Here is a 27,458-nt window from a genome sequence, read left to right as displayed (position 1 = left end):
TAGACCTATCTCACTCTTAAATTTTGATTGTACAATTTTGACTAGGATTTCAGCATTGAGGTTGGAAGGGGTGCTGTCCCCTATTGTTAAAGATGATCAGACGGGCTTTGTAAAGGGTCGCAGATCTTCTAATAATGTTAGGAAGTTGTTTACATGATTCAAGTGTGCCAGCAACAGTTGGACATAGGAGCAGAAGTGAGCTGTTTAAGCCCATCAAGTCGCTCTGCCATTCAATGGAATCACGGCTGATCTGACAATCCTCAACTCGATCCCTGCCTTTTCCCCATAACCCTTGACTCCCTTAATAAATAAATAACTACTTATCCGATCCTTGAATATACAGTTCCAATAGCTCTCTGCGATCAAGAATTCCACAGACTCAGTCCCAAGAGAAAAGATCCCCCTTGGCATTGTCTTGGATGTGTGACCCCTTATTATTCGGAGATTATGCCCTTTAATCCAAAACTCTCCTGCAAAATTGAATAAAAAACCTTTGTGGCTGCTTTAGTTTATGCTTACACCATACAAATGTAGCAATTTCACAGATTTCAGCTGTGGACCAGACAAGAAGATACCATGTTCCAAAAGCTGACAATGGATTAGCACAAATCAAAAGGGAATCATTCAAAATTGGAGTTTACTCAAGCATCCATGGCCTGAAGTACTATTTGCAAGTAAGAATTATAAGGATTCCTTCCTTTTGAGAAGAATTCACTAAGACTTTCTCATTCCACATGTTTTTGCATTGTCTTCACCACTGCAAATTATAAGAACCCTGCAACAGTATATTATGAAGCCATGCTTTATGAAAAATGATTTTACATATTTATTGGCTGGAAAACAATTGGAATTTTTAAGGAATGACACAAAATCACAGACAAAGATGGCTGAACTTCAGCACCTCTACACTTTCTACATTCCAAAACCATTAAGTGGAATCTACCTGTCTGCAAAACCTCATAGGGACAAACTGCCTTGAAGGCGTGTGAATGGGGCCCATTCCATAACCATTAAATAAATAGCCAGACCATTAACAAGTGGACGGAAACAAATAGTTTTCATAAGCATTTGGACAGTGGGCCCATGGCTGTGAAATGAATTTGTTCAGACATCATCTAAATTATTTAAGCATGCACCAGCACGAAGCAACAAAACAACCCTTTTTGGGGTATTTAGGCAGTTGAGAGGACAGGAGACCATGTGTCATGGCAGCTAAACCCATATATTTAAACAACCATTTTCTCTACAGACCAGCCCAAGCAAATGTGACATTGAAGAAACAAGTTCCTGCTGTGGGGCTGTTCCTCTCTCTTCATTTAACAGGCAAGTTTCGAACACTGTCTGCTGTTTTTTCACTCTGTGTTTCCACAGACAGATTTTTTAAAATCAACTCAGCCCTGCAACTGCAATCTTCAGAAAATAGGTGAATCTTCGGTCTATATCTTCAAACTACCTGACACTGACCCAGAAAGACTGCCATGTTCAGCCTGAATCCAGAAAAATTACCAACCTTCAAGAACTATACACCCCTTTAACTTTATAGGACTTTAAATTTTAAGATTAGTTTCAGATTAGATTCGCTACAGTGTGGAAACAGGCCCTTTGGCCCAACCAGTCCACACCGACACTTTGAAGAGTAACCCACCCAGACCCATTTCCCTCTGACTAATGCACCCAACACTACGGGCAATGTAGCATGGCCAATTCACCTGACCTGCACATCTTTGGACTGTGGGAGGAAACCAGAGCACCCGGAGGAAACCCATGCGGACACGGGGAGAATGGAATTGAACCTGGGACCCTTGTGCTGTGAGGCAGCAGTGCAAACCACTGAGCCACCGTGCTGCCCATCTCAATCTCACTCTGAAATCTTTGTCTTTGTTTCTGAAAGTTAGAGCACTTTATTTTTATAGACCAGCTTAATAACAATAAACATGGAAAACAGGAGTAGGAGGAGGATATTCGGCCCTTCGAGCTTGTACTGCCTTTCAGTGATGATACAACTCAGTTTCCTGATCCAGCTTTCTCCTCATACCCTTTGATCCCCTTCATCCTAAGAACTAGACCTAACTCCTTGCTGAAAAAAAAATTCAACGTTTGGCCTTGTGTGGCAGAGAATTCCACACTATAAACACTATTTTAAATGCTGTTTGTGTTTAACTTCAGAAACATCTGCCTATATGTGGGCAGCACAGTCGGTAGCTCAGCAGTCAGCACCCACAGCACCAGGGACCCGGGTTCAATTCCACCCTCAGGCAACCGTTCTGCGAGGGGTTTGCAAATTCCCCCTGTGTCTGCATGGGTTTCCTCCGGATGCTCCGGTTTCCTCCCACAATCCAAAGATGTGTAGGTTTGGTGAAGTGGCCATGGGAAATACAGGGTTATAGGGGTGGGCAGGAGGAGTGGTCCAGGGTGCACTCAATGGGCAGCATGGCCTACCTCCACACCAGAGGGATTCTATGGTTCTAAGGTGCACGTATTTTACTGTCACAACACATTGTTTTTAATTTATTCTATCATGGGAATGTGGGCATTGATGGATGGGTATTTATTGCCTATCCCCAAGTGCCCTTGAGAAGGTGGTGGTGACTGACCTGACCACACATCCAATCAAACAAACATTCATTCAATTGCCAAGTGTTCTTTTTTAAAAAGAATAATTATGACTAAGAAAGGCATGGGTAATGAGGGAAGCAGTTTTACCTTGTGATAATAATTACGATAATATTGAATTTCTGTGTTAAATCAGTATTGAGAGTACGCAACTGAAGAATGGAGAGGAATGCAAAATTAAATTTTGTTTCCAATTTGAGGGGAAATATAAACTGTATGTTTTAATCCATTGCGAAACAAGATGTTGAGAAATTTGTTAGACGTAATGAATTTTTGTGCCTAAAATTAGATTGGCGTTTTCTTCTGATTTTGTCAACTTATTTTGCAACGTTATTACTCAACAAAGTTAGATCTCTTAAGTCAAGTATTACAGGAAATGAAACTGGTTATGGCCGATTTTTGGGTGCATTTTTTTTTAAAAAGACTGCCAGTATTTGAACCTCATGCAGGATGCCAGAATTGAGCTATAGTCTTGTTTCAATTTAAATCCAATCTAATCTAAAGGCTGTAACATCTTAAGGAGGCAAGGTTGATTACTTCATAGCTTGATGTCCTGGGAGAAAATAAAGTGAAACAAAATATTCAAATGTCAGTGCCACTTTCCACAAGTGAAGCAATGCACAGAGTCTGTCTTCAACAAGATCCTACTTTACTCCCACTCAGTTCAATGACATCACCATAACAGGTAGTACTTATTGCACTCAATCATGTATTAACCCTTTCAAGTCCACATACAATACCAGGCAAGAGCAGCAGATTGAAATCACACCAGTTCAGGAAGTATTAGTGGAGAGCGAGCAAGCTAACATTTCTGATGACTCTTCATGACAGCAGAATGCTTCCCCTAAAGGGCTTTCGTGAATCACAAGCTTTGAGAACATTTAGGTAGTTTCACCGTCTTTCAATTCCACATGTTTTTCATAAATCCAATTTAAATTCGACCAGCTATCTTCATGGGATCTGAATTAGTATCACAAGGGCAAGCTAACGAAAGACTCATCTAGTAACATTACCACAAAGCTACTGTTCCCACGGAGACAAGAATAACATCAAAACAGCATTTGACCAATCTCCGCAGGGAAATGTCCAACTGACATCTCTCTCCTGGCTAATGTCCCAGACTCAACCATCTTCCACTGCATCATTAATTACTTTCCTTTCTCCAGAAGGTCAAAAATGGGGATCTTCACTGATGGTTGTGTAACCTTCAGCTACATTCACAACTCCTCAGCTACTGAAGCAGCCTGTGTCCATATGCAGCAAAAAACAGGCAGCTTTCAGCTGAGTTAACTTTTATTTTATGAAGCTTTAGCTTGATAGCCTCCTCATTTGCTAAGTTTAATGTGATTAGTCCAATAGTTAGTCTGTAGGCTCTTGGGTTGATAAGTAGCAAGTAAAAATTCATATTCATATTACACATTCAAAGTTTGGGAGAAGATTTGTAGCTCGGGTGCTCATTCTTGTGGTTCTGTTCGCCGAGCTGGAAATTTTTGTTGCAAATGTTTCGTCCCCTGTCTAGGTGACATCCTCAGTGCTTGGGAGCCTCCTGTGAAGCGCCGGAGGAAACACCACAGAAGCGCTTCACAGGAGGCTCCCAAGCACTGAGGATGTCACCTAGACAGGGGACGAAACGTTTGCAACAAAAATTTCCAGCTCGGCGAACAGAATCATATTACACATGCCATCTCCCCCTGACATTCAGTGGCATTACTCTAAATGGCGTGGTGATGTGATGGTAATATTATTGCCCCAGCAATCCAGAAGCTAATACAAGTTAAATTCTACCAGTGTGGTGGGAATTTAAATTCAGTCAATTAATGACAAAAAAAATCAGGAATTGAAGTAAAGCTACAGCATTGAATTGTTATTTTAAAAACCAACAGGTTAACTGAAGTCTTTTATGGAAGGAAATCTGCTACCCGTTTTTTCATTCGGCCTACATATGTTCTCCATGCCCTGAAAACTTGAGCCCAATTATCTTCATCAATGACTCCTCAAATATTGAAACAGACAGTGTCCAAAAGCAGCATGACCTGGATAATAACCTAGCTTGTGTTGATCTTTGTGCGACAGAAATGCTAGCCAATGACCAACTCCAACAAGAGCAAATCTTACCAGCTCTCCTTGACATGCAATGGTACTACCATCGTTGATTCCCTCACCATGAACCCCCTGAGGGTTATCACAAGTCGACAAATTGTATAGTTAAAACAAATATAATGGTGCTAACATATGAGCTTAAGTCCATCACTTGTAATAAAGGGTGGTGCAACCTGATAGTGCTCAGTGTGTAAGGTTTAAAATATCAGCTTATAATTTAGCTAAATTTGACTTTCTCAAATACTTTGACTTTCTCAAATACTTTGACAGAGATACTTTCAGTTTAATAGTATGAAATCATTAACCAGTTTTATCACCGCACACTGAATTGTGCAAGCTTACATTTTTCACTGCAATTGAAAAATGGACAGTTAAGTTATGGATGCCTGGATTCAAATGGTTTGGAAGCAATAATTAAAGTAAAATAAATGGATAACATCATTTAAATACATTTAATATTTCACAGTTTAATATAGCTGCATACAACTGACATTGTAACCCAGTTAAGAGCAGAAGCAGTGTAAAATATATTGGTGGGAAAATCCAGACTACAGAAACACAGCAAATGTACATACATAAAAAGATGGCCTTTAGAACTCCTTTTGGGAAATGCAATTTCAACATTCATTTTCAACACTGCTAGAGTGTGTAATTTTCGTTCAGTTGAAGATTTTGTCACCATTATCTTTAGTAATGGCTTTGTGATACTTCTGCTATTCTGTGGATGAATAATTGCTCTGATTCTTAAATTTTTTTTTTAAATTGCTGCTCAGTTTGGAGCACAATTTCCATGACTTACATGAGGTGACAAGAACGTTAGGAATAAGAGGTTGCCCATTTAAGACAGACAGGAGGAGGGATTCTTCTCTCAGACGACTGAGTCTCTTGGAATTGTTTACCACAGAGAATTGTAGAGGCTGGGTCATTGTGTATATTCAAGGCTGAGATAAACAGATTTTTAATAAAGGAAATCAACTGGAACGGGGAAAAGGCAGGCAAGTGGAATTGAGAACTCACTGAATGGCAGAATAGAATCGATGGAATGAATGGTCCACTTCTGTTCACTTGGCATGGTCTTATGAGATGAAACTTGAATCCATCTGAACAGTGTTATCTCTAAGTGAGGGTTGTTTACAAGTCTCCCTGCACAAATGGTTGAGATTGAACTGCAACTGCCGTCTTGGTCACCCAAAATTACAAAAGGTAACCCAAATACATTGTTAAGTCTAGACATATGGCTAGTGCTATCATGCCACATCAGCTATAAGAAAAGGCAATGCGAATTTGTTAAACTTTTACATTGTCCATGTCCCAAAGCACTTCACATGCACAGAGATATTTTTGTAAGGCAAACATTTGTTTCACAGCCAAATATGATCAGATAATTTGCATTCAGCAAGGTCCAGCAGACCAGTTAATTAATGTTGGTGGTATTGACTGCATGTTTCCCATAAAAGAACAGTAAAACAGTCCATCTGAACAAAAACCAGTTACCTCTGACAATGTAGTACCTGCCCAGCCTCAGTGTCAGCCTAATGATGTTCAGAAATCCTAGGGTAGGATTTCAAACTTAAGAAAACAAGTGCGTCATCAGTAAACCAAGCTAACTCTAAGCCAGATACAATTCTGCTTTCAGTTTATACCACTGGCTTGCATTGATAAAACCTTAAGAACTAGAAGTGGGAGTAGGCCATCTGGCCCTTTTAGGCTGCTCTGCCATTCAATGAGATCATGGCTGAATTTTTGGGGCCTCAGCTCCACTTACCCGCCCTCTAACCATAACCCTTAATTCCTTTACTGTTCAATAAGATATCTATCTTTGTATCTTTGGTCTGCCTGAGACTTGTTGGTCTTCCAGAACAAGGAATTGACCCTGACTGAGTGTTGCAGACTGGCACATTCCAAGGTCCAGGACAACGTGCTGAAGGATGCACTGAAGCTTGGGGCAGCCACCACTGAGGAGCAGTGGGGAAAGATCACCATCTGAGGTCTTTCTGCTGAAGGTAATTGGGGATCCATTCAGTTACCGCACCCTCCTAGTGTCTTGAATGTATGTAAATATTGGTACTGCACATATCAGTGAGAGTTGGATAGAATCAAACTCTAATGTTTTGTTTTGTTTATTTGCTATGCAACTATATAGACCCAAACTGCATCTATGACAATGTATATATACAAAGAGATTCTTATGAATAAAAGTACATTTTTGAAATTAAAAAAAAAGTTGTTTGAGAGATAAATGTCTAAGACATTTTAAAGAGCTCCTTTGCTCCCCTTTAAAATAGTACCATTCCAAAACACTTCTTTCCAAATAAGAAGCCAGTGGTTTGATTTAACATTTCACATGAAATATTGCACCTCCAATAGTACAGAACCTCAGCATTAATATAGATTATGGGTTCAAGTGGACTTGAACCTATAACTTTCCGACTGAAAAGGAAACAGCACTATTGCTGAGACACAATATAGCATAACATGAATTGGAGTCACATCGATGGAACCCTTGTGCAAGTCAGAGGTACACAACAACTAAGCATTTAATGAACATTATGTTAGCAAAACTTTGTGGCTCATGGTTATTAAAACTTCAAGAAAAACTTATTTGGAACTCATGCACCTAAACTAAACACTACGTCTCATTCAGAATTAACTGCACTTAACCAATACGGATGAATCTTAAAATGTACTATATCACAGGTCTGCATGATGTACTACAGATAATTAAAAATGGAGACATTGGCAACTCTAAATACCTTAAACAGATTTTTATTTAAAAAATGTAATTGTGTAATTGTTCAATTCAAGTAAACATAACTCCAATTTATTAAACATATCCGGCAAAGTTTTATAAAACAGAAATAAAAGCAATACAAACAACAGCATGTGAAAGTTGCTTGTACATAGCATATCAAAAATGAACCTTTACCTGTTAATGACTACACATCCAAAAACAAGTGCAGTGAATGACCATTTCAGCCTCTACTGAATAATATCACAACAGTAACCGCAGCACTGGAAACCTACCTATATTCCACTTAATCACGGCTTTAGAAAGAACACCACCCAATCTAAATTTTATACGGCATGAATTAATATACCATTTCTTTGATGACCATACAGTTCATGAAAAAAATAGACTGTGATGTCAGTGAGTTTCACAGTTTCCATTCAGATACTTAAGGTGCAGTACTAATTCCCAGAAATTCCCCAATTCCGAGCCCGATGAGACTAAAAGCTATACACTTTAGATCAATTGTACTCTGGAATTTCCTAGCCTAGAGCTTTCTGTTAAGAAACAATGGAAATAATGGCTACCTTCAGAATCATAAAATGTTACTTCATTTATTGGTCAGCATGGATGGGTTGGATCGAAGGGTCTGTTTCCATGCTGTACATCTCTATGTCTCTATGACTCTATAAGTTTCACATGCCTTATGTACTGATTCTGAGATGCCCACAGGAAACATTCAAATTGTAACAGTGACAATATATAAATGATAAGTTTCAACAAGAATTGTTCAGAATTTGAGTTATAGTCATGTACTACTGGAATCAGTATTAGTTATTCTGTGAACAATAGCAGATGACATTCTTCTTAGGTAATCCATTGGGATTGAGGAGGACTTGTTTCCACTCGAGTTTGTTGGGCTTGGAGATGGGACGCGAGTCCAATGCTCAATCTGCACACACTGCCAGTATGTGGGCAGGCAGTGCTTGGAAGAAGGACCAGGAAGTTGGGTTTTCAGGAAATTGTGTTCTCTGTGATGTCTTAACTTGGCCTCTGCATGTACCCAACATATTCTCTCCATTTTAGTCAGTCACAAATCAGAAATTTCCATGATTCAGCGAGGACCTTAGACATTCTGGAAGCATTTCTGCCGTCCTCCTGGGTGACTCCTGCCACAAAGAGTTTGGGTAGAGCAGTTGCTTGGGAGTCTGGCTTCATACAGACGAATAACATGCACTACCCATCAGAACTGGCTTTGAGCAATTAGCATCTCAATTCTGGGTATGTTGGTTGGGAGAGAACATTGCCGTTGAACCACTTTTTAATCTTACATAGGCACCTCTGATGGTACTTCTCTGGTGCTTTTAGATTAGATTAGATTAGTTACAGTGTGGAAACAGGCCCTTCGGCCTAACAAGTCCACACCGACCTGCCGAAGCGCAACCCACTCACCTACATTAACCCCTTTACCTAACACTACAGGCAATTTAGCTTGGCCAATTCACCTAACCTGCACATTTTTGGACTGTGGAAGGAAACCATGACAGAACTAATAACTTCAGAACAGAGATGCTGCACTTAAAGAAAATGACAAAAACGCTACAGGAGTATGTTCATCCAAACACTATATGTAGAGTATACCAATCGTACCTGGAGGAAACCCACGTAGACACGGGGAGAATGTGCAAACTCCACACAGACAGTCAGTCGCCTGAGGCGGGAACTCTTCTTGAAAGGTTGCTTCTTGAAAGGCATCCAAGTCTGTGAAGTGTACAAGAGCACAGGGATAAAGATGAGGGGGGAGAAAGCTCAAAGGAGATGTGAGGGGCAAGATTTGTACACAGAGAGTGATAGGTTCTGGAATGTGCTGCCATGGATGGTGGTGGAGGTAGATACTATAGAGGCATTTAAGGGGCTTTTAGATAGGCACATGAATAAGCAAGGGATGGAACGAGATGGACCCTGAGAAAGCAGAAGGGATTAGATTAACTTGGTGTCACGTTCAGCACAACATCATGGGCCAAAGAGCCTGTTCCTGTGCTGTACTGTGCTCTATATTTCATCAACTGTGACCATTATCTCAGCTTTGAGATTCTGTTCCTCAAATATTTTTTTCTTCTTCAGCTGACCAACGATTACGTTTCCACATGGTATCTATGCTTGCCTTCATTGAGAGACACGCTATGAATGCATAATGGATTTGCAAAGACATCTGTTGCACTAAATACAGTCATTTTAGGGATGTTTAGAGAAAGATCTTTATGAGTGTGTATTAGGTTTCTCAAAAACATTTGGCATTAGTTAACATCAATTCTGTTGGCTGGAAATGATTGGGAAGCTTTTTATAAATTGGATTTCCAAGACAGAACTAATAACTTCAGAACAGAGATGCTGCACTTAAAGAAAATGACAAAAATGCTACAGGAGTATGTTCATCCAAACACTATATGTAGAGTATACCAATCGTACAAGATTTTGGAAATATCATAAATTATTGGCGGTAAGAAGCACAACAAGTGAAATAGAAGACCAACTTATAGATGAGCTGAGCACTTATCAGCTTGAACTACTAAACCGAGCTCATAGTAAATCAGTAAAAGATTGTGTGTTCGTCCAAATAGTTGCCTTGTATCAAAACAATTCTCAGTAATGACATCCCAAAAGCTGAAATCAGCAAGGAATAACATAAGGAAATACACCTGAGGGAAAAAAACATAAAATACAGAACAGTACAGCACAGGAACAGGCCCTTCAGTCCAGTATGTTATGCTGAACATGTTGCCAAATTAATCTAATCCCTCCTGCTTGCCCATGGTCCACATTCCTCCATTCCTTGCTTATTCACATGCTGATCCGAAAGTCCCTTAACTGTCCCGATCGTATCTGCTTCCACTACCACCCCTGGCAGCGCACTCCAGGCACCTAACACTGTGTAAAAAGACTTACCCCTCATAGCTCCTTTGAACTTTTCCCCCCTTTTACCTTAAATGCATGCCCCCTAATATTAGGCATTTCAACTCTGGGAAAAAGATCCTGACTGTCAACTCTATCTACTCCCCTCAAATTTTATAAACTTCTATAAGTCTCCCTTTAGCCTCTGCCACTCAAGAGAAAACAACCCTAGTTTGTCCAGCCTCTCCTTATAGCTCATACCCTCTATCCAGGCTGCATTGTGGTAAACCACTTCTGCACCTTCTCCAAAGCCTCCACATCCTTCCTATAATGTGGCAACCAGAACTGACCACGGTACTCTAAGTGTGACCAAACCAAAGTTTTATAAAGCTGCAACATCACTTCCTTACTCTTGTATTCATGCCCCAAACAACAAGAACTTGTGTAGATAGAGTGGTAAAGAAGGCATATGGCATGTTTGTCCTTATTATTTGGGGCACGGAGTACAAGAATGAGGATCTGGCACAAATCTGTCCCATTTAGCATGTCAAACAAGTCATACATGCAAGTCATAGACCACTCGTCACTTCTGATGTCAGGGCGGTGTCAGAGCAACCAGGTTCACCTCCTCAATGATCCTCCCTCCACCAGAAGGCCAAAAATGGAATATTGCTGATTAATGCAGTTTATAGTGGCATTTGCAGAGCACGAAACACTCCATTCCTGCATTTAACAAGATTTGAACAACATTAAGACAGAAGCAGGAAAGGAATATTCCAAACTGAGAGACTCAGGTGCACAGTGCCTTTCCATGATGCACCAGGCAGACTGGGCACTTTTCAAAACCAAAAGGGACAGCGGTGGGTTCAGTCAACCTCTGGTTACCCTGGAATGGTAAACTACTCCAAAAGCTAAAAGCAACAGGTAAAGTGAACTGTTTCATGCTGCCATTATGCAACAGCAACATGAGAATGATGTTCGCCACTGACAGGAGGCTGCTGTAAAGCCAAAACAACATTGTACCTATCAGCACCGGACTGACGTGTAAGGCATTTGTCGCAAAGACTAATAGATTCAATCAAACAGCATGCATCTTCAGATGTTCACGACAGGCAAGTTATTCTCTGAACTCAACTAGCATGTTGAGTAGTTGAAAAATGCAAAACAGTTGGGAGCCCTCAATTGGACACTGTCTACTGAATACTCCTGATTGTGTGAAGAATCATGAGGACAACTAAATAGGATTGTCAATCAGGCTTGTGAAGAAGTATGCTTGGAAGCCACATGTACTAATATACATGACCCTGTTCTTTGCAGGCCGAAAGGACATGTGCATTTCAACTCAACCAACTAGATGACAGCCATTCTCGAATTCGTTTCTGAGGGCAATGCTTGACCAATCACTATCAAATAACTACCTCATTCTTTTTCTTTTACAGCTATGCCATTTATCTTATGTCTTCTGCGTACTCATTATCCCCTTCACCTCTTTTTATAGGACTTCGAACCTGTGAGAAGTTGAATAGGCAAACTGCTGTTTGAGTTTTTAAAATAATTTGTCTTTTTTGCTTCTAAATTCCTAATGCTAATAAAGCCCAGTTAGTATTGAGATTGACATTTTATACATTTTTCCCATAGATGTTAAACATAGATTATCCAAACCTTCCAAGTATCCAGCTCTGATAATATATTACACGTGGTTGGTAACTGTCGCTTTTTATAAGAAGAAATCTGATAAGAAGGTAATCCCATTCCATAGCTGAACTCATTTTCCCATCTGAACCATGGAATTTATATCTTACTTTACACTTCGCATCACAATTCCTCTAAAAAGCAACTCAAATTTGTAATTTTTCATCTGAAAAGGAACTCTTAATTTTACAATATATATTAATGATATAGAAGATGGTATTAATAGTAACATTAGCAAATTTTCTGGTGATACAAAGCTGGGTGACAGGGTGAAATGTGAGGAGGATATTAGGAGATTACAGGGTGACCTAGACAAGTTTGGTGAGTGGGCAGATGCATGGCAGATGCAGTTTAATGTGGATAAATGTACGGTTATCTACTTTGGTGGCAAGAACAGGACAGCAGATTACTACCTAAATGGAGTCAAGTTAGATAAAGGGGCAGTACAAAGAGATCTGGGTGTTCTTGTACACCAGTCAATGACGGTATGCATGCAGGTACAGCAGGTAGTGAAGAAAGCTAATAGCATGCTGGCCTTCATAACAAAGGGGATTGAGTATAGAAGCAAAAAGGTTCTTCTGCAGCTGTACAGGGCCCTGGTGAGACCGCACCTGGAATATTGTGCAGTTCTGGTCTCCAAATTTGAGGAAAAAGATTTTGGCTATTGAGGGAGTGCAGCATAGGTTCACGAGGTCAATTCCTGGAATGGCGGGACTACCTTACGCTGAAAGACTGGAGCGACTGGGCTTGTATACCCTTGAGTTTAGAAGACTGAGAGGGGATCTGACTGAGACGTATAAGATTATTAAAGGATTAGACACTTGGGAGGCAGGAAACATGTTTCCGCTGATGGGTGAGTGCCAAACCAGAGGATACAACTTAAAAATAAGGGGTAGGCCATTTAGGACAGAGATGAGGAGAAACTTCTTCACCCAGAGAGTGGTGGGTGTGTGGAATGCTCTGCCCCAGAGGGCAGTGGAGGCCCAGTCTCTGGATTATCTTAAGGAAGAGTTGGATAGAGCTCTCAAGGATAGTGGAATCAAGGGTTATGGAGATAAAGCAGGAACAGGATACTGATTAAGGATGATCAGCCATGATCATAATGAATGGTGGTGCAGGCTCGAAGGGCAGAATGGCCTACTCCTGCAACTATTGTCTATTAGTAAGCTTCATTGTTAGACTGCCATCCTCTGCTGCCAATGTTAAGTCAGGTCTCAGTCTGTTGGTGAATTCGACATCAAGGTGCCTTTTTCCTGTGTGGTCAAGCTTATTAAGTAAACAGCCACATCATCAGTACAACCTACTGCCCCTTAAAGTATTTTTCATCAACCCATTTGGACATACTGTGACACACCTCCAGGACAGGTGGGAGTTGAATCCAGAACATCAGACCCAGAGATAGGAACACTAACACTGTGCCACAAGACCCCGTTGAAGTTGTGAATGTCCTTTTTATTTAGTCAATTAACCCTAGTTAACAGCTTAACCCTCTTCATACTGATTAAACTACTCAGAAGTTTGACACCATTCAAGGTAAAGCAACCCACTTGATTGATTGAAACACTCCAACTTTAAACATTCACCCCCTTCATCACTGGCACAACCTGTTTGCAGTGTGCACTATGACATGCACCACTCTAAAGCATTTTTGACAACAATTCCCAAATGTGTTAGCTCTGCCACCTAAAAAACTAAGAGCAACAGGCACACAGGAACTCCTCACCTTAACGTTACCCACCAACTTACACACCATATTGACAGGGAAATATATCACTTATCCCTTCATGGTCGCTGGGTCAAACTCCTGGTATATCACTAACAGCGCTGAGAAATCAAGGAAGTATGGGGGGTGCTATTGAGGGAGCTGAATGGTCATCCTTCATTATAGATGGCAAGCTCCTATACCATACTGGACCTAGTTCTGAAGGGTCTACAAGGTCTCAATTTGTCTAAATGTAATAAGACATTGAACTGCAATCAGCATGATTATTCAGTCCAATTAGGGAGAACCTTCATCACATACACTGCAGTGGCTGCGAAAGGCAGTTTGTCATCACTGTCACAAGAGCAATGCGAATAAGTAACAAAATGCTGGTCTTTCCAGAAACATACAGATTCTATGATAATTAGAAAACGATCTGAATGGCAAAGAAAGAAGCGAAACAGATCCAATGTCAAGGGATGAAGTTCACTCAATCTCATGAATGTAAATTAAATCTAACATCAGCAAATTTTGCTTCTCTTCTTGATAAGGATGCATTTTGCAAAGGGAAGTGGCAACAGTCATCTTAGACTTCACCGTAGCCCTGAGTTCCAACAGATTCCATTTTGGCTGGTCCAAGGGTCTTAGCCCTCAAATTGAGTCACAAATTGATGAGAGTAAACACAAACACTATTAAATGACCAATAAGATGTGGAACGAACCAAGATCTGAAGTTCTTCAAAGACAAGCCCTTAAATGTTTAACAAAGAAAAGGCTGCAGCTGTCAGTGAGGGTTTAGAAAACCTTCTACTGGATAGTCTTGATTAGCATGCATAGTTTAGGGAAAAAAAAGCAATTTCAATTGAACTCTTGCCAATAGACATTTTGCCAAGGGCTGTCCAATGACATTATGAATGCTTAATGGCCTCAACTGAAAGCTCCAATTATGTCAGCTAGGATTTCTGAGTTCATTGTTTGATTGATAAGTTAAAGTGGCTATTAAAAGATGATGGCCACTAAATAGCAATTTGTTTAATTTTATAAGAGATAACCATTTGAGATTTAAAAGCTTTGAATGGATTTTATGATTGGGAGTTTTTCACTATTAACAGTTTAGAAGTGAGAACTATAGTGGACTGTTGCATGTTTCTTTTCTTACCTCCATATGTTTCCAGAAATGTGTCTATTGTGATTAGTGAGCAAGTGTTTACAGAGGTAGCATTGAGGGATATGAAGGGTGCTGGTCAAAGGGTAAGCCAGGCCAGCAGGATGATGGGGTTTGAGGCATGTTGGAAGTGGGCCAAACAACTTTTAAACAAGTAGAATAACATTCCAGACAATTCAGATGGGCCTTCTAACCAGCACACCTGGTATTGTCCCACCTCTGTGACCAGTTGAACTTTGCTTCTGGATCAACAAGCACCCATATCCCCTGGGGTGAAATCAACATGGTGTTTTGTTTTCAAACAGGGGCTGGTTCAACATGTCAGGAAATTTCCTGACTTGAGCAATCCATCTCAACAGCCAAAAATCGACTGCATATTGTGCAAAACTTGTACCACAAAACTGGCCTATTGGATCAGTTGGGTTTTTTTCCATTGTTTTGCATGCTCACTATCCAGGAGTGAAGCATTGGTCAGTCCTTGGAATATTCATTTTGGTTCTATATATAAACAACAGCTTGATCTTTTTTGGGAAGTGGTCATATGTGAAACAGGGTTGAAAAGTGTGGTGCTGGAAAAGCGCAGCAGGCCAGGCAGCATCAGAGGAGCAGGAGAATCGACGTTTCAGGCATAAGCACTTCTTCAGGAATGAGGCTGGTGTGCCAAGTGGGCTGACATAAAAGGTAGGGGTGGGGGGAATTTTGGGGAGAGGCGTTGGGAATATGATAGGTGGCAGGGTCTGGCGATGGAGGAGGCCAAGGACATGCATGTCCTTGGCGGAGTGGGAGGGGGAGTTAAAATGTTCAGCCACGGGGTAGTTGGGTTGGTTGGTCCGGGTGTCCCAGAGGTGTTCCCTGAAATGTTCCACAAGTAGGCGGCCTGTCTCCCCAATGTAAGGAGACCACATCGGTTGCAGTGGATACAGTAAATGATGTGTGTGGAGGTGCAGGTGAATTTGCAGGTGATATGGAAGGATCCATTGGGGCCTTGAAGGGAGGTGAGGGGGGAGATGTGGGCACAAGTTTTGCACTTCTTGCGGTTGCCAGGGAAGGTGCCGGGATGTTGGGTTGGTGGGGTGTGTGGACCTGACGAGGGAGTCGCGGAGGGAGTTGTCTCTCCGGAACGCTGATAGGGGTGGGGAGGGAAATATATCCCTGGTGGTGGGGTCTGTTTGGAGGTGGCGGAAATGACGGAGGATGATACGATGTATCCGGAGGTTCGTAAGGTGGAAGGTGAGGACCAGTGGGGTTATGTCCTGGTGGCGATTGGAGGGGCGGGGTTCAAGGGCGGAGGTGCAGGAAGTGGAGGAGATGCGGTGGAGAGCATCGTCGACCATGTCGGAGGGGAAATTGCGGTTTTTGAAGGAGGAGGCCATTTGGGTTATTCGGTAGTGGAATTGGTCCTCCTGGGAGCAGATGCGGCAGAGGCGAAGGAATTGGGAATATGGGATGGCGTTTTTACAGGGGGCAGGGTGGGAGGAGGTGTAGTCTAGGTAGCTGTGGGAGTCGGTCCGTTTGTAGTAAATGTCTGTGTTGAGTCGGTTGCCCGAGATAGAAATGGAGAGGTCTAGGAAGGGGAGGGAGGAGTCTGAGAAGGTCCAGGTAAATTGGAGGACGGGGTGGAAAGTGTTAGTAAAGTGGATGAACTGTTCAACCTCCTCGTGGGAGCACGAGGTAGCGCCAATACAATCATCAATGTAGCGGAGGAAAAGTTGGGGGATGATGCCAGTGTAACTGCGGAAGATGGACGGTTCCACATATCCGACGAAAAGGCAGGCATAGCTGGGGCCCATGTGGGTGCCCATGGCTACTCCTTTGGTTTGGAGGAAGTGGGAGGATTGGAAGGAGAAGTTGTTAAGAGTGAGGACCAGTTCAGTCAGTCGAAGGAGGGTGCCAGTGGAAGGGTACTGGTTGGGTCGGCGGGAGAGGAAGAAGCGGAGGGTTTGGAGGCCTTCATGATGGCAGATGGAAGTGTACAGGGCTGGATGTCCATCGTGAAGGTAAGGCGTTGGGAGCCGGGGAAGCAAAAATCATGGAGGTGGTGGAGGGTGTGGGTGGTGTCCCGAACGTAGGTGGGGAGTTCTTGGACTAAGGGGGACAGGACAGTGTCGAGGTATGCAGAGATGAGTTCGGTGGGGCTGCGCTTTTCCAGCACCACACTTTTCAACTCTGGTTTCCAGCATCTGCAGTCCTCACTTTTTCCCATATGTGTAACAGGACCTACTTAGTTTCAAGGCAAGCGGACGGAATAATTCTGCTCAAACTCATATCAGTGTAATTAGTCAGTGTGTAATAATAAGGCAATAACAAAGACACTGATTCCCTATGATTAGGAAAGGTTTGGAGGGATATGGGCCACATGCAGGCCCAAAGAACTGAACATGTTTTGTATTTAAATACATCAGGTACAACACTATCATTGAATGCACAGTTATATCACGGATCAACCAATATCCATTTTACTAACATTATCATATACACTGGGGGTTGGTTAGTTCAGTTGGCTGGATGGTGATATAGAGTGACACCAACAGAACGGAATCAATTCCTGCCCTGACTGAGGTTACCTTGAAGGATTGTCATTTTCAATCTGTCCCCTTGCCTAAGGCATGGTAACACTCACATTATAGAGTCAGAGTTATCCTGCACAGAAACAGGCCCTACAGCCCAACTTGTCCATGCTGACCCAGGTTTCCTGAACTAGTTCTATTTGCCTGCACATGGCCCATATGCCTCCAAACCTTTCCTACTCATGTACCTGTCCAAATGTCTTTTAAATGTTGTAACTGTACCTGCATCCATCACTTCCTTTGGCAGCTCATTCCAAATATGCACCACCCTCTGCGTGAAAAAGCTGCTCCTCAGGCCCCTTTTAAATCTTTCCCCTCTCATTTTAAACTTATGCTCCCCAGTTTTTGGACTCCCCTACCTTAGGGAAAAGACCTTGGCTATTCACCCTATCCATGCCCCTCATGATTTTATAAACCTCTGTCAGGTCACGCCTCAGCCTCCTATACTCCAGGGGAAAAGAAAGTCCCAGCTTGTCCAGCCTCTCCTTATAACTCAAAACTTCCAGTATTAGTAACATCCTTCCAAATCTTTTTTGGATCCTTTCCAGTTTAATAATATCTTTCCTGTGGCAGGGTGACCAGAATTCTGAGCAGTACCCCAAATGTGGTCTCACCAATGTCTTGTACAGTTATAACATGACATCCCAACTCCTGTACTCAATGCTCTGACTGATGAAGAAAGCATGCTAACATCTTCTTAACCACCTTGTCTACCTATGACACCACTTGCAAGGAAATATGCACCTGCATCCTTCGAGGTCTCTGTTCGACAACATTCCCCAGGGCCCTACCATTAACTCTCCCAGTCCTGTTCTGATTTCTCTTATCTGAATGTAATACCTCGCATTTATCTGCATTAAACTCCATCTGCCATTCCTTGATCATTGGCCCAGTCAATCAATATCTCTTTGTAATCTGAGATAACCTTCACTGTCCAATGTATCATCATCTTTGGCGTAGGCTGCAAACTTTGCATCCATGCCTCCTGTCGTCTCATCCAAGTTATTTATATAAATTACGAACTATGGACCCGGCACCGATCCTCCTTAAACCACCACCACTCGTCCGTCTTTTCCCCTCTCACTCACTCTCTCTCACACACACACACACACACACACTCATGAGAGAGCAGCACTATGGTCTGGAAAAACTACAGTGACTTTAGCTTTTAATATGCAAGGATTTTTTTTTTAATTCCTTTGTGTTATGCAATATCAGTACCACTAAATATTTTTCAATAAGTAATTTCCCGGTATGGAATACGAGCTCTAGTTTATGGTAAATTGGCTGACTTCAGCTCTGATGCCACAACTGAGTTCTGATTGATGGTGGGGAAAGAAAACAAAAATTAAGTAATCTCCACTGCCTGTTTGGTGGCAATAAAATCAAAACTGATTGTGAGGCTTTATGACACTCACTATCAAAGACTACACATGAATATTTCATATCATACAGGAGGCAAGTGGCAGCCAGATTTTCACTTTGGAGGCAGGATAGTTGAGTTGAGAAATTTTGTGATCCATCAGATATTTCCTTTAAGAGAGCTGCCCACTTGCCGTATTTCCATTTCAGGGTGGTATGGAGTCTGGCCCATATGGGGGAATGACTAGGCCAGCATCCTAGGTGGACAATCCATTTACTGGGACCTCTGTTTACTTATTAATGTCAGTTTGTCAAAACCTTTGACGCATCCCGACTGATGCCCTTTTCTGCTCCAAACACACCAGAAAAAAATCCTGGAAAAAAAAGCAATTCCAGTAATATCAGATCACCTCCAATTGTTCAACGTCACGTCTACTTCACGAATCAAATTAAAGACATCTCATCCTTTAGCAACCACTTAAAACATGTCAATTAAAATATCAATACAGCCCACTGGACCTTCCAATCCTCAGTCAAACATATATATATATATATATATATATATTACCCAGAGGCAGAGGAACGCCAGTTAACTAACAATGGAACTTTCTAAAAATGCAAAAGCAAATGCTTAAGCATTTTTATTAAAAATGTCTCACCAGCTAGTTATCAATCAAAGCATTCTAAGAGCTGGCAGGGTTGTTTTTTTCCCCCTTCTGAAAAATGAAGATTTTTTTTTCATCTTAAAAGGCATTCAAATCACTTCAGACTATTACATGAGAGGTACCAAACATTGCAGTAAAAGCTTACAGTACAGCACCTAACTACTGAAACTGAAAAAACGTGTTTGCATTTCGAAAACTGTTACTGAAAGAATTTCAGGAGTGGGTAACCGTTCATCATTGCTTCCCCACTTGAGACTCATGTTTCCCTCATGGTTCACACGTTCGCAGAGAGTGTGAACCACATCTACTTATTAATGTATCTCTGAAACTTAAGGGAGTTTAAAACCACCCTCGCCTGCAATGGAGCTGGCAAGGGGAGGAAATGTGTTAGCAGGCTACCCATGTTTTGCTCCGTGCCAACAATACTGGTGGTAAACTGGAAAGGGGAGACGGGTGTCAGGTTGCGGCAACCGTTTTGCCAGGACTCCTGAGCCATCCTAACTCACTAGAAAATCCATGCCATGGATTAAGGTCTTAGCAAGACCCACTGGCATCGATTTTGTGGTCAGTGCTCTCCCTGACCAGAAAAAAAATTATTGATATAGATCAGGTAACGTATGACATGGATTTTCTTCTTCCAGATGTCAGATTGAACATGCATAACAAGTCATAAGGTTCCCCAGGGGTCCCGCAACCGTGGAAAGAAACATCAAGCAGAGCAAGCAGCCAATTACAGTGAAGTATTCTTACAGACAGCAAAACCACGAAGTACTAAAAAAAATCCCTTCACTTTTCAAGTCTTAAATTTTAAGTATTAAACAGAAAACAAAATAAATATTTGTGACATGGGGCAGAATTTTACAGTTGCCTCTCTCCAGGGGGATTGCTGGTGTGGGGGATACATAACATTCAGCAGGTCTTCCAGACACCATTTCTCATCCAATGGCCTGCCAGTCATGTTGTGAGGCAGGCATTTTCCAGGGCAGCCTGCCCATTCTCACCCCAATTAGTGAGGCGCTAGATGATCATGAAGGACCACTTCCTGACAGTTGCAATTTTTAGGCTGGTGGAAGATCAGGAATGGTCGTGGAGAAAGATGTAGCCCAATAGTTTAGCCTTTTGATCCTCAGGCAGGAAGTCACGGGTGGGGAAGTGGGAGCATTCCTTCCTTAAATCAGTGACTGTCCCAATCATGGTCCCCAACCCAGATCTTCTTCTGTGTCTCTTCCCCCACCATCAACTTTTGCAACCTGGCTCCCAGCCCTTACTCACAACCTCAACTGGGGCCTTTTCTCCCAGCCCTACCAAGACACCCCAGTACTCACCTGCATTCTTCGCTATTGGCCCTTTGTTCTGTCAGACTTGGTGTCATCCCAGTGGTAGGCCACTGTTCCCATTGGGGATACAGAAACTTCTGGATTTTGTGTTTAACTGCAGAAGCTAATCAGTTCAGAGTAAAAATTATGTTGAATGCTGTTTATTTTGAGATCATTACTACAGCAAAATCTGGGACAATCATTTAGACTGTGATGAAAGAGAAATTGATATGGAATAAAAGGTTTTCACTGTATTCTTAAACTTTTGTTCATTTCTCTCTCCTATTCCTAATCTGAATTATTCATTGTCCTGTTTATCAACTGAGCTCCTTTTCAGTTCTTTATTTGTTGAAATTGTCTTAGACATGAAACTAACTTGCTTCCCAATTTCTACTGCAATTTAGGTTTCTTACTTGAACTATTGGACCTAGAGGGACAACTTCAAATTGACCATGTCATACACAATCTAGAATGTCATAAAATATTAACTGTCAATTCCTACAATGAACAAACTGTGTTCATCTTTAACTAAAATCGAACATGAACATTTCATATGTGCTACAAGGTTAAAAATCACACAACACCAGGTTATAGTCCAACAGGTTTAATTGGAAGCACACTAGCTTTCGGATAGTCCCTATCACCTGATGAAGGAGCGTCGCTCCGAAAGCTAGTGTGCTTCCAATTAAACCTGTTGGACTATAACCTGATGTTGTGTGATTTTTTAACTTTGTACACCCCAGTCCAACACCGACATCTCCAAATCATGTGTGCTATAAATAAGGCACAAAACAATACCATTAGAAATTATAAACCATCCCTTGGTGGTCTAAAATAAGACAACTGAATTGAGCCATAGAACATTCACATCTGAGCAATGAGTCACTCAGTGGCTCATTTTTTTAAACAAACCAACAACTTCATCAAGCATTCTACATTTATAGTTTAATTGCACAGTCTGTCACTTTCTCTTTATTTTTAACACTGTTTTCAAACAAGTGTCTGCAGTGCTTAGGAATAATAAAGCTGAAGAAATTAAGAATTAACAGGATAAACCTCACTCAAGTTTTTAATTAACCTCGAACATAACGCAATGGTACAAAGTCATGTTAAGCTTAATGTGGCTCTGACACAGCATATTCTTCATTTATTCCTCAGTCCAAAGTTCATCCTGTACCATATAAGAGTATAACTTGTCTGGGAAAATGTTACAAATTCTTACAAAGCAAGTCAAAATCCTAACTTGTAAACACTTTATTTCTTCAGGTATCAATAACAAAAACATGCACATCAGTAGTATACACAAATGACTGAAATTATGTACTTGGGTACTGCAGTACACAAAGGGTTAAACAACTTCCCATTGAGAGCTGCACTGTGACAGCAACTAAGTTTAAGCTGTCTCAGCCCACATGCAGAAAATGTCAGAACCACAATTAGATGTGACTTATTTTTCCCATCCAGTTACAAAACACGCAACCTCACAGCAGACGTATTTTGTTTAATGCAGCTACAAAGTGAAGGTACTTAGAATGTATTCACTGCGATTTCTTAAGCATTGAACAATTTTGCATATCTTGATAATTTAAGTCAAACCTTTATATTAGTGTTCAAAAATTGCTCAAATTATTCGATGCAGTATACTGTAAATTATTAATTTTTTTCTTGTTGAAAGCAATCAGATTAAGGTAGTTAACACTTCTGTTTGAAAGTTTTACACATGTTTTGTGTGCGGGACAACTCATATGTAGCCACTGTATAGTTTTGATTGCATTCAAAAACAGTATTTTATCATAGGTTAGATTCTCATATAAATGTAACTCTGTTTTAAAACAAAAAATGAAATTTGAAAACATATCGTGTTTCTGTGCGTTTCATAAAAAAAAACTGAAGTCAAATATCTACAATTTCCAGTCAAGTTTTGATCAAATCTGAGTCATCTATAATTTAACTTACAATAGGCATAAGTAATCTGAAACAATATATTAAAGCAGCATGGTGGAACTCCAATTTACAGTGATACAGAAAATGTTGATCTCGGCCATGAATTAACTTACAACAGGTTCCTGTTATTCCTGTCCAACAGTCACTAAATGATGGTCAGACACATTAGCTACAGTGCCCCATAACCTATGTAGCTTAAGCCTGATTTAGACATACTCGAAGAGGAAGAAATAAAGTGAAATTTCTGATAAAGAACACTATCAGCTGGACATTATTTCTTAATACATCTATTGTGATAAAGTCCCAATCATTAGCTTTTATAAGTGATAGTGTACGAGACCATGGAATCTAATTGCTACTCGACAGTTATTGGGCAGATTTCCCTTTTATACATTCAACAATTAACACTTGCGATTGAACATTACAATGAAAATTATGTGCCAAAGAATTATGCTTTGAGTCAATTCTGTGATGAAATTTAATTGTTTTAACACTTCAACTCAGAACTATGACTGAGGTTAATTTGATCAGACAAATAAAATGCAGTATACCTAATTCCACAGAAATATCAATATCGCTCTACACCAATGGAAGAACTTCCCATCAGATTCTAGTACTTGCTACTTCATAACTTCTCTCCCAATAATTTTGGAAAAGAAGAGGTCAAACACTACGGAGTTAAATCGTATGTTGTAATCCTTCTTATCAAGCAGTTTGAGTGTATTCAAGAGTGAGAAAAAAAATATGTGCTCAGATTATGCAGGCATGGCAAACTTTTAAATAAAATACATGTTATGGAAATGTGCCTTTTGGTCCAGTGCATTTATGTCAGTATATATTGCCCATGTGAACAGTAAAGGCACCCAGCAATTTTAATATCTTTTAGCTCCTTCCCTTTCTCTGTCTATCCAATCCAATTGGGAATGCTGACATTGTAGCTCCAACTAGTAAAACTGAAAGAGCAGCTTATTGTTATAAAGAAACCTTTCCTGCCTCAGATAGTTCCATAGAGTTCAGTAAGTGCGCTAAAAAGCAAACAAGTAACTTTAATCCTTTTTTCTCTAAGCCAATTAATTACTCAATTTTTAAAATTGATAACCAAAATAATTGCTAAGTGCGATTTTTAAACACCTAAAGAAACTTAGAAAATAGGTACAGGAATAGGTAATTTGGTCATTCGGGCCTGCATCACCATTCAATGTGGTCTTGGCTGATCATGCAATCTCAGTAGCTCATTCTCCATTTGTCTCCATACTCCTCAATTCCTTTAGCCATAAGTGCCATGTTTGGCTCCCTCTTGAAAATCTCTAATGAACTGACCTGAACAGCTTCCTGTAGTAGTCAATTCCACAGCTTCACAACTGAGTGAAGAGATTCTTCCTCATCTCAGTCCTGAATGACTCACCCCTTATTCTTAGACTGTGATCCCTAGTTCTGTGAACCCCTAGTTCCAGCAACAGGAACATTCTTCCTGCAACTACCATGTCCAGACTCATCAGGATTTTATATGTTTCTATGAGAGCGCCCTTCATTCTTCTAAATTCCAGTGAGTCCAAGAAGAAACAAATAAATTAACAGAAAGATAGACAAAGCCTTTCCTCATTCTCATTTGATTCATTTTTATGAGGAAAATAAGCAAAACAAGTTTGTAAAACAAAGACCAAGAATGTTTTCATTTATACTGAGTGATCTAGTCTCAGATGGGCAACAATGAAACAAGCCCCAGCTAAGAAAGTGAGAGAAGGGGCTGGGACAAGGAATAAATTCAGTCTGGGTTCCTACTTTCGACCACAACAGGTGATTAGATGAAGATGGTAGTATGGTTGGCATAGTTTAGTAGAAAAACAAACGCTGACTATTAAAATTAACTCTCAAACCAGCTTAAGTAATGACAAATGACCTTAACTAGTTGTGTAACTATATCCTAGCAAGATTTAATAATTTCAGGGTTGACAGATTTTTTTCAAATAGAAGCATGCAAAATTTATGACATTAGATTGATAGTAATTTTAAGGCTGTAATAATTACATAATTTACATAAAGTTTGCTGTAATTTATTATGTTCACAAGTATTGGATCACAAAACATTACAGCTCACACATTTCTAGCATTCTATTTTAAATCACTATTTCCCATTTGATTTTGGTTGAAAAAAACAGTAAATCTAAAGTTTTAAAATACAATGATGATTGTTTTTTTTTCTTATTAATTGGCTCAGTTCTAAAAGTCAGCCATCAATACCATTTATTCTATTTCTAAATGATTTCTCTAATATACTATTAAGGACAATACTTCCTTTATAGTCTCAAATGTTGATTTCAATAACCTGTGACGATTCTCCAGCTTAAAAGAAGTGTATTTTGTCTTGGTTTTTTCGAAGACTGGTTTTAAGACAGAGGTTCAAAGTTGTCTATTTGATTTCAATAAACTAAACAGCTTGCGAGAACTTTTTTTTTAAGCTCCCACAGAACCAGGATTTTGAGTTTTAGATTTCAGTAGGAGCAATTGCTGGAGTCTTGAACCTGAATGGAAGCTGCAGTACATCTCTGCCTGCTATTCTCTCTCCCTTATTCAGTTTTCTCGATGTTTTTCCTCCCCTCCTGGACTGGAGGATTGCCAATGAGACAATCTATTTTTCTGAATCTGCCTTTCGTTAAGGGTGTACTCATGGGATATTACTATAGTGGAACAGTTTTTGTTTAGTAGTAAAATAATTATTCTAAGTTTTCCAACAAAATTGTTATGCCAATTTCTTCTTTTGTTGTATTTTAACTGTAGTGTGTGAATAAAGTCTGTTTTGCTTGAAATCTGGTAATTTGACCAAACCAATTACATCTGGAATGCAATACCTTACACTTAAATGTAAAATAAGCAAAAAAAATTAAGGTCTAGCCTATTTTCTGAATATATTTTGAGGGGGTTTGGATTAGTCCATAACAATAAACCACAAATAAATATTACTCTTATATGGATATCTTCATAAATCAAGGACATTACTTGCCAATGGTGTCAATGTCAACAGGAAATTAATGTGTAGTTAGTAACATGATACACTTTCAAAGCTCTTATCTGTGGTTTATGATAATCTATGTACCTTGACTAGACTTTCTTGTATGTTACTTTGTATTTTATGATCAATGCATGACAATTTAGTCATTTGCATTCTGCAACTGGTATCACTACAATCTGCACTGCAATATCAAACTGTGTAGAATTTTCTTAATAATGTCACTCTGTAATAGTGTCAGACACCTACTTGAATTGTCATAGGAGATTGAATATCTACAATTTGTCATGAATAAAGGTCCTTGCCTGTGTGAAAGCAAACTCTAATAGACAACTTTCACAAAAACAGTAATAAAGAATTGCATGTTTGAAAAACACACACACAACCATGTAATTCAGAACATTACTCTAAACATGTATTGCATCAGACTTCAAATCAGACAGAAAGCGGAGCTTTTCTCTTATGGATATATCAAAAAAATTTATTCATAAATGTAACTTCCTCTTTACTTTGTCTCCTTCCCGGTTGATTTCAAATGGTTTTTGATGGCTCCACATGTCAGACCCTTTGTCATTGGTTCACTAATAGCACTTCAATGCTTTTCAATATATTACAGATAAAATGACGTAACCGCCATGTGTTCAAACATGCCCAGGTTATAATTCTGTGAATTAGACTAAATTATAAACATTTTCTTGAGAGACAACCAAAACATCTGAGCACAGCTTCACCACAAAGTAGTGAATGGATCATAAAACTATTTTTTAATACCAATTCTCTCTTCCTTTTCATGTCTTATTTTATTCTCAAAAACTGATGCTTCTTAAATCAGGTGAGTTATGAATTTAGTTAACTGAAGTGGAAACATTTCACTGTATGCATTTGTCTTTAGATGCTACAGAAAAGGTAACTTTAATAACACGAAAGAGCCAGGACTATTTCTTGGCTGACTCTTTTAAAAAATTTCATTTAGGTAGAATGAATACAGCTGATCAGAATTGCCAACTGACAATCAAATCTGTTCAACTTTAGCTACTAAAAATAAAATCGTCCCAGTCCCACAGGACCATAGGGCTAGTCTCTTATTAGATGAGCTGGAGGTGAGGTTTAACTTGAGGGTCACCATGCCTCAGGCAATGGCTACTATTATAAATGCAACAGAAACAAAGAATTATTACCCTACTCAAAGAGGACAGTTGTCAGTCAAGTCCATGCTAGTTCCAACTCAGCTACTCCCACCTCGCTACCTTGTGGCTGTTGTCCTGCCAAGTTTGCTCTTTAAATAATTATCTAATTTCACATTGAAAGCCATAAACAAATCTGTCTCCACTATTTGCTCAGGCAATGCATTAACCACTCAATGCGAAAAAACATTTTGCCCATGTTGCCTTTTATTCTTTGATTCAATCATTCCCCAAATGGGAACAGGGGTCAAATGACCTCTCAACTTTCTAAATCTCCTCTCTCTACGGAGAATAACCTCAAACCTCTTCAGTCTATTCACATAATTAGAATCTTTCAACCTTGGTGGCACTCTCGAAATATACTCTCTGAAACCTTCACATCATCTTAAAAAGCATGGTGCTCAGAATTGGACACAATACTTCAGTTGTGGCTAACCAGAATTTTGTAATGGGTCACTATGAAGTCCTTGCTTTTGTGCACAATCCTTCAATTATTACCTTAGTACCTTCAATTATTACCA

The 27,458-nt window shown here is 40.1% G+C and overlaps 1 protein-coding gene across 2 annotated transcripts in view; it reads right to left on the bottom strand.

Moving 5' to 3' along the window:
- Positions 1-27,458, bottom strand: part of adcy7 (adenylate cyclase 7) — a 186,401-nt gene that overhangs the window by 143,547 nt on the left and 15,396 nt on the right. The window contains exon 2 of one of the 2 annotated variants that reach the window (XM_043706949.1): positions 9,092-9,202. The exons of the other annotated variant lie outside the window; for it this stretch is intronic. The gene's annotated coding sequence lies outside the window, so the exon portion shown is untranslated. The remainder of the gene's footprint in view (positions 1-9,091; positions 9,203-27,458) is intronic. 2 annotated transcript variants of the gene reach the window in all.

This window comes from Chiloscyllium plagiosum, chromosome 17 (genome assembly GCF_004010195.1).
Source record: "Chiloscyllium plagiosum isolate BGI_BamShark_2017 chromosome 17, ASM401019v2, whole genome shotgun sequence".
NCBI lineage: Eukaryota > Metazoa > Chordata > Chondrichthyes > Orectolobiformes > Hemiscylliidae > Chiloscyllium > Chiloscyllium plagiosum.
Note: the sequence above shows the minus strand (reverse complement) of the source record. Positions and strands in the feature narration are given on the sequence as shown.